Here is an 18,066-nt window from a genome sequence, read left to right on the forward strand (position 1 = left end):
ACCATTTACTGGTTACCTGTTTGAATTAGAGACATAGGTACCAAACCAGGGCTGAATTTGTGGTTTCCCATCCAATTGTCCAAGTTTCACTTGAATTGGGTTAGGGAGGAACTCTGCTTCACGTGGATGGGGAGCCTGTTCCATAGACAGGGTAGTCTCTGCGATACATACCTATCTCTCCAGCAGGTCCTATTTATATCGCAGGCAAGGTTTAAGTGTTTAGAATGGATAATTCTGAACATCTAGGGTAATTAAGTCAGCACTGTGAAACAATGGTACAACCAAGCTAGTAAAATGCATTTTATTTTTGGAAGGAAAGGTTCTTCGAGTTGTGTTGGTAGTTTATCATTTTAATAAAAGCTTTACCTTATACAGCAATGCATCAGAAGTAGGGTGGGGAAGTACATTCCCAAGGCATTCAAGGTAATGAGCATCTAGTATTCTGTATGAGTAGTCAGCTGATCAAAGCAGGAAGGAGATAGTCAGGTATTGAGAGAAGAATGTTTAGCTAGGTTTTGAAATACTATTTGCTACATAAGCACATCGATTTGGTAACAGATCGTGCTTCTTCGCAATAGTTAAACAGGCACACTGATGGTAATGCAAAAGAAAATAAAAATGCCACCACAGTGGTGTGACCACAATCAATGAACTGGAAAAACTGATGGTAATACCACGTTGTGCTGGTGGTACTACCACTTTTCAGTATACAGTGAGAACAGACATGGTGTAGATAAAAGATATGCTAACAGGTTCACTGCGGCCTAGAGCCAATTGTTATGATTCTAAAATCCCTAATTTTGTGCTGAGGGTGGTAGTTATAACACAGAGGATTCTGATCAGGTCACTAATCATATCTTATTTATTATGTGTTCAAAACAAGGATGTCAAAAAATTCATGTCGAGTGAAGCAGAAGAGGTGAATTTTGGCATCCATGTTGAGAACACATAATTAAAGGTTATGACTGGTAATCAGATTATAACTCTTTGCAGTGTACGGATCTTTATCTGCTCCATGTGCTACTAGTTAGAGGGGGGAAAAGCAGTAAGTGCTCTGTCAGGTTTCAAAGCAATAAAGGATTTAGTGAGCACTGTCAGAAAGACAGTACAACACAGTCCTTTATGTTTACACTCACTTTGCCATGACTCTCAGATGTCCAGATTTTCACAGAATTTCCAAAATAGAATTTTGTCTCATGTATCGTATGTTTCTCATAAAATCTTTGGTTTTCAGACAAATCTCTGAGGAGTTAAGTCACTAAATATTCACATACAATTAAGTTTCAGACTTCGTATTCTTCAGAAAATGTTGGCAAAAACACATCCTGTTATTCCAACTACTTTCTAAGTTTATGAGAGGAAGTGAAAGACTGGTAGAATTTTACAATACAGTTCATTAAACTCTACAGATTGTACTCTGTCTCTGTGAGTTATCAGTATGGACAGCAGTCAGAAACAAATCTGTTTTTTTTTATTCCATCATGTTCTTTGCTAGTCAGTAGTGGTAGATTTGACTGTCTAGCATGAGACCCGACCTTAACAAGGGTGCATAACATTTGTTAAGACTGGGTCTTGTACTATAATAACAACTAATTTGTCTTTTTCTGGCTATCGGAGTGGAATCACCTCACTCTGTGCATTACATGTTGGTTGTGGACAATCTGTGCTTTTATATGTGCAGATAGAATGTATACTTTAATATGGAGTGTGGGAATTTTCTCCTAGCAGTTTGCAAAATCACAATCTCCTATTTGGTAATTACTGTGATATAAAAAGGAATAGATGCGAGGGACAAACTAAAGAAGTTAGTTCCTCACATAGAAGAAAACATGGAGTTGGAAGGGAGAGAGATAGAGAACAGATTGGGCTATCCTATGGATTATATCTTGTGGATGCACCTGGTTTTAGAGCTGAAAGTTAGGAGTGGGACAGTCTTGGAGCCTTGCATTTTCATTGTTGCCTTGGAGAGGCATGCATACATAGACTTTCCTTTTGACCAAAATACAGTCTGTAACCTGGAAGGTCAGTATGAACTGAACACTATTGTGAAGGTGTTTGTTTTGTTTTGTAACTGAAAAGCCAAGCGGGCTAATATTTTTGTTTATGGATTACTAAAATAAACCTTCTTTTTTTCAGATGTCCTACCATCCGGTGTCCTTTTGGACTTTGCTATATATTCATCAACTGTATGTCAATATTTGATCTGATGGCACCTGCAATGCTACTGGGGTTATCAAACAGAGATACAAAAGAAAATAACAATTTTGGGTAGACAATCTTCATTTTAGTGAGCTTTTCTCCTATATCGTTGCTCCTTATTATTTCAACTCCAAGATAACTGCATGATGGGGAAAGTGAATATTCTTACATCAACAACCATGGTTAACAAGATAAAATGCTACACACACACACACACACACACACACACACACACAGACACACGTTGCTGTACATATATGTAAGCAGTCTTTACATAAATTTTAATACGGTATTATGGTTTACGTCAGGACACATTTTTTCAAACTTTCGAAGGGTAGTATAACATCAAAGCTAAATTCTTTGAATGCTGCAAAGTAACGTTAAAGTGTGGGTCAGACTACATTAAATAAGTGAATGGCTTTGCTCCATTTGCTTACATTGTTAGTTTTTGGAGTGGTGTGTGGTACGCTTGAGATTTGAATAAAGTGAAGGAAGACAACTTGTCCTTTTCCTTACTGTAGCAGGACCTCAGAACGGTAGATTTAAAGTTGAAGAGGGGTGCGGGGTTTGTGGCAGGCTGGTCCCCATGCAAAAATTATGTTTTTTTTAGATTATGTGTTTGATAGGTTTGAGGTAACTCTTTGAACCTGAATGTTTGTGCTCAATGATATTACTACAATCATAATGGACTTGAATGCACTGATAGAAATTAATATGTTTTACACATATGTGTGTGTGTGTGTGTGTGTGTGTGTGTGTGTGTGTGTGTGTGTGTGTGTGTGTGTGTGTGTGTGTGTGTGTGTGTGTGTGTGTGTGTGTGTGTGTGCACAATTTATTTTTCACTATAGACATGGCTGCAAGATTGCAGTGTGTTCTCTTTCTTTTACAAACTAGATTGTTTCATACACATATTACCACCTTTCAAATAGTAAAACCAATTTGTTCTCAGTTCATTTGTGTTTTGATTCTGGTGAGCCCTTCCAGTTAGCTTATCTTTCATAAAAAAAATAATTTTTGAAGATGAGAAGTTATAATTAACCCTTCATCACAGGTTGCTAAGCGAAGGATATCATTACTTCTAATAGTATATTAATGTGGTGTAGCCAACAGAAAAGCATAATTCAGAAGATAAATAAGCACTAAATGTCAGCCAACTCTCAAAAATGGCAGGTTACTGTCCCGTGAAATTAGTAAACAAGGCATTCATAAATGCTTAACTCTCTAAACAGCTCTTTTCATAAAATGCATTATACAGCACTTAAAGAGAATAATTTGCTTGTCCGTTGCTAGCTTCAGGCCATCATGTAAAAAGAATATGTCTGTGAAAGGGACACCCAAGGCAAGTATTGACAACTCTCTACATTCTAAACTTAGAAAGACATTCCACCAGAAACAAGCTCCATGATTTCTTATCAAGGAACTGCTACAAAGCTTTCACAGCATGAGATTTTAATGTTGAACAATATGCAGACAGGATTCTTGATCTTTTGAACAGTGCATCTTCTGCTAACAAGCAAATTTAATTCTGGAGCAACAGAAAGGTTTGTTCGTTACTCAGAATACTGCTGTCTTTTCTTATGTTACTTAGTCTGCAAGTAGTTAGTAATAACAATATTAGGTATATTCTGTCTCTTTTATAGGTTCATAGGTAGGTACTAGACTATCTGCCCGAAGGTATTTATAAGCCTAGCCAAAATGTGTTGGCTTTCGCCACACCCTTAGATTAGTTCCCTGTGCCTCTGTCCAGCAGAGCCACTGAAGTGATCCCTGGGGTAAACTTTCTGTTTCCCATCCACTCGTCAAGGTTTCTATTGAAGAGTGTTAGTGAGGAGGTCTGCCTAATGTAGACTGGAATCTTGTTCCAGAGCATGGGAAGTCTCTGGGACAGGAATCTATCCCTCCAGCACATCCCATTTATTGTTGTGGTGAGATTTATATCCCTAGAGCATGTGGCTCGAGGGGATATAGTTTTCTTTAGGTGGAGCATGTCCATCAATTCTGGGTTGGACATGGCCTTGTATGTCAGGCAGAGATCACCTCTGAGTAGGCGGTATGCAACTGAGACAGCTGGAGTTTCTTCAATCGAGCTGCATAGGGCATCTCTTTGAGGCCAGTGATCCTCTTGGTGAGGTACTTCTGTGGTCTTTCCAGCTGTTGCAGGTGTCTTGTAAGGTACATCCCAAATGGTGCGTTGTACTCTATGATGGGTCTGATGAGTGATGAGTACAGGGGCACAATGACCTCTTTTGATCTGGATGCGAACCCTTTTGTGATTAAGTGGGCCACATAGAAGGATTTTCTAACCACTTTGGCAATGTGATTATCAAAGGAGAGATTACTATCTACTTGAGTCCCCAGCTACCTTATTATGTCTTCCATATTTAGGAGACTACCACCTATGTGGTAGTTTGTGGGTACTTTGTTTTTTTCCAAAGGGGATGACTATGTACTTTTTGGCATTTAGCTTGAGGCCATGATTTTGACACCAGATATCCGTCTCGGTGAGATTCTTTTGGAGGATGTCTGTGTCAGCCGGAGAGTCAATTATAGCCCCTAGTTTGCAGTCATCTGCGAACTTGGCCAGCCATAGTCCTCCTGTGCTTGCCTGTACCCCTGAGAAGTATATGCAAAACAGGAGGGGTCCTAGGACTGAGCCCTGGGGAATGCCACTTGTATCCGGTTTAGTCGGGCCTAGCTCCCGCAACTCTCATCATGTGGGTTCTGTCCATGAGCCAGTTGGCAACCTATCTTGTGACATAGGGGTTTATGTTCAGGCTGATGAGCTTGTCTATAATACCAGAATGGGGAATAGTGTCAAAGGCCTTTGCAAGGTCTAGGTAGGCTGTGTGTACCACCTTTCCCTTGTCTATAGCCTTGGTAACTGTCTCAAAGAAGTCCACCAGGTTTAGGAGGCATGATCTGCCCTTAACAAAGCCGAACTGGGTAGGGTCCAGTGTTTGGTGGTTTCCAATGTCACTGTATGGCTCTGAAAATCTGACAGAGTATATGTGTGCCTGTTTGTACCTTCTGCTACCTCACAGTAACACAGAAAAAAAACAGTATGGGCTGCATAGATCTATACTGATCTTCTCCTACTGGAGTACATTCTAAAAGAGCATGTTTCTCTCTAGTAAAAAGTGTTGCTTAAGTGACCTGCTAAATCTGTACCACATGCAGTATGACAAATTTGCTTAAACTTGTGATTTGCTTAAACTTGTCTGTCAGCAGAGGATTAAGGCTATGGACTGTTAATGAATTGCTTTCTGTAGCCAGATGGTGCAGAATTTTATTCATTCCACCACCATTTGCCTATTGTGTCATGCTGAGCAAGTCACATAACCAAACAATTGTCCTGGGTCTCCCCAGATAAGGAAATCTTTCATCCAGTGGGCTTGCCTCATTAACAACTGTATATAAAAGCAAATTGTCTGAAAACAAGATTACATACATATACTTTCACTTTTTTGAAGTACATAATACTTTTTACCTTCATGGTGGCCGCGGTGGTGCAGCGGTTAGCATTGCCACCTCACAGCAAGAGGTTCTCTGGTTCGATCCTCGGCTGGGGTGCCTTCTGTGTGGAGTCTGCATGTCCTCCCTGTGGTCATGTGGGTTTTCTCTGGGTGCTCCACATTCCAAAGACATGCTGTAGGTGGACTGGACATTGTCAGTTGGCCCTTGGTGTGAGTGTGTGCATGTGTGTGGCTTCTGTGGAAGGTTGGGTGCCGGGCTGGAAACTCAACACCGTAAAACTCCACTGCCAATCATGAATGGACAGGTGATCTGCTGTGGCGACCCCTAACTGGGAAAAGCCGAAAGAAGAAGAAGACCTTCATGACATACACACAGTGCCTAATAACATAAGCTCTGCGCTTTGCACATTTAACTTATATTTTATCCTGATAATCATGAAGAGTTTTGCCAACCTATTTTAGATCATGTCTTGCAAAGTTTGGTATGCTGGTGCATCAATGCGGTAGTCTATGCTTTAGATGTGGTCTTATATGCAACCTGTACAAGGTCATTAAAACCTCCTTCACTGCATATGTTGAGCTCAGTAGCTTTACATTTCAGCATTCCTTGTAATTACTTTTGATATTTTATAAGGAATACTCCATGTCCCAAGGGATCACCACTCTCCGCCCCTACATTGCAGGTGCCAGGACACTGAGGCAATATATGCTTCCCTGTGATTCTGGGGGCAGACAGGTATGACCATCAATTACTTGGTACTGAAACTACACTGAAAAGTGACAAGCTACCTCTTTCAATATGTCAGATTCCCCTGAAGGTCTTATTGTCCCTCTGTCTATGCCCATCTTTCCATATGTGATGCCAGCTACTGAGATTGGCATATTACCCAAAAAGTGACCAAACATGTCACTGAAGAACATGCTGAAAGGCTCTGGATGCAGCTCAGACTTTATAGGAAAGTACTGAGCAAATAACTAGAAAGGGAAAAGTAATAGAATGGGAAAAGGACAATAATTTATTTGGACTGCAAGTTAGAGATTACCTTCCCTATCAAGGATTGCTATCATAGCACAGGAAAAGGGAAAGAAATAGTGGGCTCCTAAATGAAAGACCAGCACTGGTAGAGTTTTAAATAGAATCTAAACCAGAAGCTGTCGTTAAAAAAGGAATAATTAGTTAAAATAATAATTAGTAAAGCATATAAAATATTGCATGATAACTATAAGAATCAATCAGAGGAGCTTAAAAAGGATTGGGAAGAGAGATTGGATAAGCAATTCACAAAGAGTCAATGGGAGGATATATGTATATCTCCCAAATATGCAACAAAGTCTAGAAGAATTAGTATCTTTGCCTGGAAGTGTTTACATAGGTATTTATATACTCCAAGAAGACACCAAAGAATTTTTCCTCAGGTGGATAGCAAATGTTGGAGGTGTGGCAGGCAAGAAAGAGGTAGCTGGGAACAAATTTTTTGGAAATGTGATGAGCTGGCAGACTTTTGGGATTCCCTGCATACCATTCTGTTGGTAGGTGAGCAGCTTGGGCTGAGTGGGGAGATTATTTGTTTGAGTTATGCTACAGAATTAGAATTGCCTAGACATAGTAAAGCCTTGTTGAGTCTAATTATGGCGGCTGCCAAAAAAAGCAATTACTAGAAAATGAAAATCAAAGTCTAAAGTAGTGAATACGGTAACAGACAAAACAATTGTACTTGGGACCTTTAGAAAAGGGAAGGAGCAAACTACTTAGGAAAAAATGGGAATTGTGGAAACAATATATGCAGAGCAGGAATGGGGTTTAAGAGGAGAGGCAGGATTTGGATAAGCTATATAATGCTTAACTGACAATGACTGGATGAACTATAAGTGATGTATAATGTTTACAACTACGGTTGTTTCAAGGGTTCCTATCAGTTCGTCAAAACATCAGCAGTTCAAACACCATATGTTCAAAGTGTGATGTCTGAAAACTGCTTATCGCAAAGCCGCAGAATACAGAATTCTTTCCCAGAGAAAAAAAATTTGGTGGGCCGTTTCTGTGGCTTGGCTATAGTCAGCATTGTGGTGGAAAGTTACAGGTTGGGTTTAGGTAAGTGTGCAGACGTTAGGGTTAGGGCATGGGTTAGCTGAGTTAGGGTTAGGGCGCGGGTGAGGTGGGTGTGTGATAGTGACAGACTTTAGGATTAGGGTGGGATAGGTGAGTTAGGGTTAGGGTGCGGGTCAGGTGAGTGTGCGATAGTGACGGACCTTAGGGTTAGGGTTTGGGTTAAGGTAAGTGGATATATAGTAGTGTATGTACAGTTTAGTGTAGGGTTAGATGTAGGATTTTAAGTGTATGTGTGGATTGCTTTTTTGTGTGTGCTTGTGTTGTGTGTGTGTTTCTTGGAACAGCGATTTTTTTCCCTGGGAAAAAAACGCTGTTCTAAGACTTCGATGTTTTTGCACTTCAAGATTAGAAGTTCGAACATATGGTGTTCGAACTTCAGCCATTTTGGTGAAGTGATATAGACCCTTGTTTCAATAGTGTCTGTGATGTAAACTGTAACTAAAGTGATATGATTTTGTATGTTTTTCATGTATATAAATGTAAGATTACCTTTGCCATATCTGTAAATTTATTAAAGATGTTTGGAAAAAAAAAACTTTATAGGAAAGTACCAATACTTACTAACAAAGAACAGCTGACAGCAAGGACTAAAGATAGCTCTTCAAGGCTTACCAGCATTACATATGAAAGTAAGCAAGAAGAACAAGGTGCAGATATGTTTATAATTTTAATCAAGGGGACAGTAACCTTGGAATACAGTTATCATGCTCTCTGCAGAAACATAGTCCTGGTAAGACTGAGCAGCTGAGCCACTCTGCTGGCTGTTTGGTTGCTCTTAAAACTAAGTTCTGTCTCAAGGAGTAGTTATTGCATTTTCTTATATTGTCACTACTATCAGATTCAGTAGCATTAGATGAAATCCACAGCACATAAGTCTTTAATGAATGATAGATAAATATATTTACTGATGCCTCCTGGCAGTCTCAGTCACCTTCTAAAAGCTGTCTTCATTTGGCTAGTGGGATGGCCATCTTACAAACCTGCTCTATCTTAAGCTTCACCTTTACCTGGAGTTGTGAAAGGGTAAAGCAAACAGCATTCTACAGTGCTATGCCAAAGTATCTGAGTGACATGAACATGTAGAAAGTAGACTCCTTGTTCTACAAGTTCACTCTCTTGGAGTCATCAGTGAAGGGGAAGGAGTAACTCATTGAACATGCAAAGCCCTGGTGGGATGACCATAAGTAAGAACATGAGGAATAGGATTTCAGGTATTAATTGCATCATAAATTAATCACATAGGATAAATGAGACTAGCTTTCAGGAGACCTTCCAAAAACAGCAAACTAATCCAGCAAACGACCACCACCTGGTAGAATAGCACAGCTCACAATAAGGTACCTCAAACTCCAAAACACAGGTTTATTAATGCCACAAACAATTCTATTATAAAAACACGTTTTCATCGACAATACAACTTCTTCAGATAAAATCAGTATAAAATGAAACTGCTTAAATACATGCTTCAGTTAATACAATTGATGTTAATAGATTGTAATTAAACAATTAAATAAAAATTGATACTGAAGATCCTTCATGTTTAAAGCAGCAACCAAAAACAAAACAAAATAAAATTACTAGCCAAATGTGTATTTACAAAGCATAAACATGGGTTAGAAATGTATACGTGTAGATAACCCATACAACCAAGATACAAAATAAAAAGTTTGAAGATATTTAAAAAAATGTTTTGAAAAGTAAAAATTAATAAACTGTAACTGCAACTCGCACACCATTATATTCACCCTGCCTTAAGTTTTAAATAGGGGGCAATGGAAATAGAATCATTAAGACCCGGGAACTTGTTGGATTCTAAAAATATCTGCCAAAACGTCTCTCTATGAGCAAGTTTGGCTTCCCAAGGTCCACCCCTGATGTCCCTGGGGACGGGTTCCAAAACAAAAAACAAGAACCTAGCTCCCTCACACTGAATGGTGTGCCTGTATAGTGCATTTATACTATTGAATTTCTTAATGTCGTATTGATGTTCATATATACGTCGCTTTAGCTGCCTTTCAGTCTTGCCGATGTAAAAAGCCTGGCAAGACTGGTAGACAGCCAAATACACGACCCCTACAGAGTTACAATTAGAGTATTCAAAGGCTTTAATATCCCTGTTTCTACTCTCCAAATATACATGTTCATCATGAACTATGTGTTTACATAATGTACACCGTCCACATTTATAGGTCCCTTTTCTCTGTCTATTGAAACGTACTAAATGGTCATCCTGTTGCAAAACCCTCTTGATGTTGAACCCTCTCCTAAAAACCATCTTTAAGGTTCTCCCCTTGAGATGACTCAGGTCAGTGAGATCCTGAAATGACCACCATTCCTTGTCCATGATTTTCTTAATATGTCCAGCATTGGCACTAAAGTCCGTAATAAAGGCAAAATTACTATTAAATAAACCTGTAACACCCACATTGGAATGACTTGGAACATCACTAGCTCCCCTACCTAAAATTGGACCAAATCTAGTAGATCGAGCTGCCTGCACTTCTTCCCGAACTGATAGAATCATAGCTGTAGGGTACCCTCTGTCTTGAAACAATGATGTTAATTTGTCACATTCAAAACCAAATTGTTGGTCATCTGATGTCATACGGGAAATTCTGACATATTGTCCTTTCAGTATTCCTCTTTTTTGGAATCTAGGGTGTGAACTTTGATAGTGGATGTAACTATTAGAAAATGTCGGCTTCCTGTATATACAAGAATTAAACCCCTCACCTTCTTTAGTAATGGTCACATCCAAATAATTGACACTGTCAAAAGATATTTGATGGGTGAACCTCAAAAATGTAGTAGACTTGTTGATATAAGCCATGAAATCATCTATACGATCAACAGGCCCTACCCAAAAAATACAAATGTCATCCAAAAACCTACAATAGTGGTTCCAATATTTAGAGAACTCACTGTTAAGTACAAATTTCTTCTCCCATATAGACAAAATAATGTCAGCATAAATGGGAGCACAATTGGCTCCCATAGACACACCAGTAATCTGTTTAAAATACTCTCCGGCAAAGAAAATGAAATTGTTTTCCAAAACTAAACCTAATAATTCGATAACCATAAGAACATCATTGCTAGTAACCCCTGGGCACTCCCATAAGGCCTCTTCCATCCATAATAACCCAATGTCTGATGGAATAACGGAAAAAAGATCTACCACGTCAATGGTAAGGAATGTTACATCAGACTTGTAGAGGTCCGTAGTCACATTACGAAGAAATGCCCATGAATCTTTAAGAATATAATCCTGCCTCCCCCACAATTGTTTCATTTTCCAATCCAAAAATTTCGAAATCTTATGTGTTTTCAACCCTTGTGCCACCACAAGAGGTCTGAGAGGTGGATCTTGGAGGTTTTTATGTATTTTGGGCATGCCGAACATGGTGGGTACTCTAGGATCAGAATTGTCAAGGTATGAAAAAATATCCATCTCGATAACCTCCTGGTCCAAAAGATCTTTGATAGCCAGGTCAATCTTTTTGTATGATAAATGTATCTCATGAATAGAAGCCGATGTATATTTAGTATAATCATGTAATATGTTATACATTTTGGCTTCATATAAGTTCTGATCCATAAGAACCGTCCCCCCACCCTTGTCAGGTTCCATAACTCTAAGGGAAAAATTGTGACCTAACTCATACAATTAGGATACCTCTTCCTGACTTAAATTGGCTGAATACTTGGCCCTATTTAATTCCCTTCGGAGTTGCTGCTCAATCCTAATTTCTAAGTTCTTGAGTTGGGGATGTAAAGAAGGATTAAATGTACTGGACTTCCTCAATTGTAAACTGGGAGCCCCAGGGGTCTCCCCAAACAGGTTCTCTAAGTTTAACTTGCGAATAAATAACTTCAGGTCCAGAATGGTATGGACAATACTACTGCCTCTACTGGGAACAAATTTAAAACCTTTGGTGAAAAGCGCAAAACTAGTATCTCTAGCTCTTCAAGGCTTACCAGCATTACATATGAAAGTAAGCAAGAAGAACAAGGTGCAAATATGTTTATAATTTTAATCAAGGGGGCAGTAACCTTGGAATACAGTTATCATGCTCTCTGCAGAAACATAGTCCTGGTAAGACTGAGCAGCTGAGCCACTCTGCTGGCTGTTTGGTTGCTCTTAAAACTAAGTTCTGTCTCAAGGAGTAGTTATTGCATTTTCTTATATTGTAACTACTATGAGATTCAGTAGCATTAGATGAAATCCACAGCACATAAGTCTTTAATGAATGATAGATAAATATATTTACTGATGCCTCCTGGCAGTCTCAGTCACCTTCTAAAAGCTGTCTTCATTTGGCTAGTGGGATGGCCATGTTACAAACCTGCTCTACCTTAAGCTTCACCTTTACCTGGTGTTGTGAAAGGGTAAAGCAAACAGCATTCTACAGTGCTATGCCAAAGTATCTGAGTGACATGAACATGTAGAAAGTAGACTCCTTGTTCTACAAGTTCACTCTCTTGGAGTCATCAGTGAAGGGGAAGGAGTAACTCATTGAACATGCAAAGCCCTGGTGGGATGACCATAAGTAAGAACATGAGGAATAGGATTTCAGGTATTAATTGCATCATAAATTAATCACATAGGATAAATGAGACTAGCTTTCAGGAGAAGGACACTGACTCACTAGGTCAGGTTACTCCTCTTTCTTCATCACTAACAGAAGCTCCTTCATTCCATCCACCTGTTTCACCAGTTCCATCCTACCATCACAGCTTTGTAACTTCTTCTGAAGGCAAAAGCTCCTCCTATACCAATGCCACATTTCATCCTGTGGCCACTCTGTCATTTACTCCTTCATACTATTCCCACTACTGTACAGAAACAAGTTTATGTTATTTGTGCTAATAATCGTAACCTGGTTAGCTCCTGCCTCACATGCTAAATCACCCAGCCTGCTTTATTGTTACTCTTCAAACCCTAGGTCCATTCACAGTGCAGGGTCCTGGCCCATGCTATTCCATATTACCCTATGCATTCTGTCACAGTGCAGCTATCCTACTCTCCTCTCTTCTGTCATGCATGCCCAAATTCCCAGGTCTCATTTCTTAACCTCCTTGTCTGAACAGCTTTACAAGTTTCTACCAGTCTAATTTCAGTTTGTCTATATGGCTCTCAGAATCAAGCACAGTATTCCAAATTTGGTTTTATCAGTGCCCTGTGGAAATATGACCTAGCATCTCTGAAATCCACAATCTGCATCTTATTGGGCTTTGCTTGCACCTTTTCATATTTCTTGGCTTAATTCAGATTTACAGAGACTTCTCTGTTTCTATACCATATCCTTAAGCTACTGCTCAGGCTGTATTGCTTCTATTCTTTTTAACTCTCTCACTGTCTTTCTGTAGCATTAACTTTCTGGCTACTATTTTCCTAACTGAAACTAACTTTCTATCTGTTTATTTATTTTTGGGTCATGTACTATAGTAGTCAATGTCACACATTGTACTTGCTACATACTATATTTTTTTGGACACTACACCATGTATAGTGAGAGTTACTATTATTGCCTATAATGTTTTTAACTCTATAGAATCGTCTAGATGTGTAGTATATATATTGTAACATTGTGTAACATAGTTTGTTCTTTCAACTTATTTTGTATAGTATTTCTAATGTGATTTGTATTTTACTGTATTCTTTATTGTACTCTATGTGGAGCTTTTCTCTCAGGCCTCTGCTGAAAATGGGTTCCGCAGACCCAATCAGACCACCCCGGTAAACAAATGTCAAATAAATAATGTATTTACTAGCCCAGATCTTATTCTTTCTTTGTCTTGCATAAGGTTACCATAACAAAGCTATATATTTAGCATGAGTTTCTCTCCCCTTCTAACTGTTAACTCAGAAGGCGTTACTTATTTGTCAACAGTGTCTGTCTACAACTCTCCCTAAAGGTCACCCTTTATATAAAACTAGTACATGGACCTAGAAAAGTTATAGTATAACTGTATTCCTCCTTTATTTGGCCCATCATTTAACATGACAACTCCTTTGGCATGTACCTCACTAGGGATCTGAACCAGGTGAGAGTCCTCAGCATGGCTTCATAATCTCATATTTTAGCATCCTTAGCTACCATGATAGACTAAAAGCCCTATTTTTCTATTCAGTTTCATACAGGCTGTTAAAGGATTATCTCTTTTTAACATTTCATGCTAAGAGTGAGTTTTCACCCTTTGGACTCTTCAAACTAAATAGAACTCATTGTTAAGCAAACACCTGCTCTAGAGACCTATATATACATAATGGGAAACTCAACTAATCTCCCACCAATAACATGTGATATGTTTGATTTTCTTGATGGTCTCATGGATGCAGGTTTAGTAAGAACTTAAGAACCTCTAAACGTATGATACCGTAACAAAAGCAGTAATTCCCACTGGTGACAACACTACTGACCCATTTTTTTCATTTTGTTGTTGATACTTTTCTGTTGTCTTCATGGAGATAGAACACTTTTGGCCACTCCCCCTTTTTTCAATTTAAATGTATTCATTTATTTATTTAGTGATGTTTGATTAGTCTTATCTTCTGATTTAATGCACGTTTCTTTTCCTGTATCTCTGTTCATGTTTCCTTCCTCTTGATGTCGCTCGCTTTCCTATACCTTGTGCCCAGAATCCTACAATGTGATCTTTAAAGTACTGTCCTACCCCCGCTATATAATGAGATGTTAGGTTAAGTGATACCTTGAAAAGGAGCACTTAGATGCTGCACACAAAGCCTTGGACTATGTTATACTTCCTTGCAACACTGAAGTGGCCGGGGACATGAAATTCCATCCTTTGAGGAGAGGGAAAGTATTTGGGTTAAGCATTTTATTGTTGAGTTTAATATTAGGATTTAGGTGCAGTGGTTGCAAAGTACTGAACGTACTGGATAAGTTTAATGTTTCAAAAAGTTTTTGCAGATTAGTTATTTTATTTTTTTAAAGATATATGAAATTTGAGGTTCTTCAAATTCTCCTTATTAAGAAAAGAGAGAGCTTTGGGGTTACACTTCAGAGTTTTTACATAATTATAAAATAGTTCTATCCAGGCCAGAGCCCATGTCTGCATGTGCGGGTTATAATCAGAAATTGCCAGTATTCCGTTAGAGTTAATTATATCATAATATAGCTTAAAATCAGCTAGGCCCAGACCCCCTTTATTTTTGGTGTATACCAAATCTTTGTAAGCAGTTCTTATTGATTTAGGTGACCATATAAATCTGGAGAGAGAAGAACATAGCATTTTAAAATATGTATTATAGAATAATACATTGGAGGCATTTAGTTTATATAGTATTCTTGACAGAATGTTCATCTTAATAATGGCTACTTTTGTCAAAAATGAAAGTTGGAATTTATCACATCTATGGAGGTTCTGTTGAAGAGCTACCCATAATTTTGTGATATTACTTTGATAGAATAATTTTGAATCTTGTTGGAGGTATATTCCCAAGTATTTTAAGGAGTGACTTACTTTGATTTCTATAGGTAAAGTATAATTTGATAACCTGCACGCTGGGTTAATTGGAAAAACTGTAGATTTCTCTGGGTTTAATTTATAATTTAAAAATTTCCAAAAGGTATTCCTGAAGTTCAAAATTTTTAGTGTATCAGAGTTGTGAAAATTGAAATATAAGTTTAGATCATCCACAAAGGCAGATAAAGCGATCTTAGTACTGCAGAGAACAGGTATATGGTAAAAAAAAATTCTGAATAATAAGTAAAAATAGGGGTTCAATTTAAAAATTAAAAAGGTATGGGGACATTGGACATCCTTGTCTGTCTCCATTCTTAATATCATTCCAAGAAGAGATGTTCTTGTTAATCTGTAAATAGGTGTGAGCTTTACAGCAGAGTGTTCTTATGGATTGGATCAAATGTAGGGTATAGTCAATGCCAAGTCTATCAAAGGCTTTGGATACATCTATTGCAAGGGCAAATAAAATGGTACAATTTTGATTAGATGGAGTTATCATGGCTTCCAGAGTAAGTGTACTATCACATGTTTGTCTATGCTGTATGAATCCAGATTAGTTGGATGATACAATGTAAGGGACAATAGGTTTAAGCCTATTGGCCAACATTGAAGCAAAACATTTCATATCCAGATTAACCAAAGAAATATGTCTATAGTTCCAAGGGTTTTTAGGGTCTGTGTTTTCTTTAAGAATGGAATTGTTTTAGAAGAGTTCAAGTGTATGTCAATAATATTATTATCTTTAATATAGTTTTATATAGACAGAAGGATTTTTGAAATTTTCTGAATAAATGTTTTATAGAATTCTGCAGTGAGCTCCTCTGGTCCTGGAGCTTTGTTACATTTAAGATTATTTAATACCATAATTATTTTTTGTTGGGTAAATGGAGAAGAAAGGGGGTCTTGTTGGGCCTGGTTAAGTTTTGGGAAATTCAGCTGACTAAGGAATTGATCAAAATCTTGCTCCTGTAGTGGGGATTCTTGGGCATTACAGGATTGTGAGTGTAAGTTTTCAAATAGGTGAACTATATCCTGGCTTGAGTAGTAGGATTTACCTTGATATGATATCTCAGATATAATAAGAGAGGTTTTCTTTGATTTATCAGTCTCACCAAGAATTTGCATGGCATTTATGACCACTCTGAATAATTTGCGAGAGTTTTTATTTTCTGAGCAGATAAACAGTTCTTGTGTAATAGATATAGGTGCATAGGTGTGTGCTAGACTAATGGCCCTGGAGCCCTTACAAGCATGGTCCATAGGATTACCCTGGGATCATGCCACCCAACCTTAGTTCCCAGTTCCTCTGTCAAGTAGAGCCATTGGAGTGATCCCCGGGGTGAATTTTCTATTTACCATCCACTCATCAAGATTTCTCTTGAAGAGGGCCAGAGAGGCACTCTGCTTGACATATATGGGAAGTCTGTTCCATAGCATGGGCAGTCTCTGGGTTATGAACCTGTCCCTCCAGCTTGTTCTGTTGATTGTGGTAATCAGGTATAGTGTGGAGGGATTAGGATGTCTTTAGATGTAGCATTTCTAACAAAGCTGGGTGAGACATGGCTTTGTAAGTCAAGCAGAGATCACCTCTAAGTAGGCGATATGATAAAGAGAATAGTTGGAGTTTTTTGAGTCTGTCCATATAGGACAAGTGTTTAAGGCCTAAGATCCTTTTTGTGAGGTATTTTTGCAGCCTCACCAGTTATTGTAGGTGTCTAGTGAGGTAGATGCCAAATGGGGCATTCTACTCGAAGATTGGCCTAATGAGGGAAGAGTAGAGGGAGACAATGACTTCTTTCTTCCTGAATGCAAAACCCGTAGTAATGAAATGGGCCACATAGAAGGACTTTCTGACCACAGTGGCAATGTGGTGGTCAAAAGAGAGGTTGCTGTCAACCTGTGTTCCCAGATCTCTTCTGACACCTTCTGTGTTCTTTCTGAAGATAGATAAGTTGTTTTTTTGGATTCTTGGTTATATCTTACCTGTAGTTCTGTCTCCAGATTAGTATTTTTTTTGATAGAAGATTCTTTAGCAATGAATTGTCTCTTATAATAGGAAGCCTTATTGATGAGGGTCCCTCTAATTAAACATTTTATAGAGGCCCAGCAGATATCTAATGGAAGTTGAGAGGTATCAAGTGAGGATATAAAGTCTTCTAAAATGATATCTATTTCTCATACCACCTCTTCTTTTAATAATAAATTAGGGTTTAATGTCCAATTATAGCCCCTATGTCTAGAATTGGTGTTCCTAAGTCAGTTGAGTAAGTGTTATTTTTGAATGCTCAGAAAAGAATCTAGGTTCTGTATGGAAGTCATTGTTGAAATTCATAAAAATCCCTGAGATTAAGAAAAAATCCACCCTGGACCAATTTTTGTGACATTGAGAATAGAAGCTGAATTTGTCTTTTGGTGATTCTTTTAGTTTGAAAAGTGTATGGATTAAATAAATTAAAGTCATTTTTTTAATTCAGTGATGGCTGTGATGCCATAACTATTAAATGAGCTATTTATGACTGCCCGGTCTGACGTGGGATCTCGAATAATATTCCAGTCACCCCCTACAATGTAATAATAGTTAGGAAAACAGGATAGAATCTTGTAAATGGGCATAATGAATTCTTGCTTTCTGACACAGGGGTGTATATATTTAATACTAAGACAGGTTTATCAAAGTAAAGGCAGCTGTTATATAACTTCATCTTTCATCTGGGTCAACATTATTGTGTAAAATGTTATCTTGAAAAGTTTCTTTTTAATAATGATTGCAATACCTATGCTACTGGATTTTTT

The 18,066-nt window shown here is 38.2% G+C and overlaps 1 protein-coding gene across 3 annotated transcripts in view; it reads right to left on the reverse strand.

Moving 5' to 3' along the window:
• Positions 1-18,066, reverse strand: part of GRIK5 (glutamate ionotropic receptor kainate type subunit 5) — a 3,838,183-nt gene that overhangs the window by 2,577,980 nt on the left and 1,242,137 nt on the right. The gene's annotated exons all lie outside the window — the stretch shown is intronic.

Source organism: Protopterus annectens, chromosome 8.part0, assembly GCF_019279795.1.
Source record: "Protopterus annectens isolate FY-2018-M chromosome 8.part0, PAN1.0, whole genome shotgun sequence".
NCBI classification, from domain to species: Eukaryota; Metazoa; Chordata; order Ceratodontiformes; family Protopteridae; genus Protopterus; species Protopterus annectens.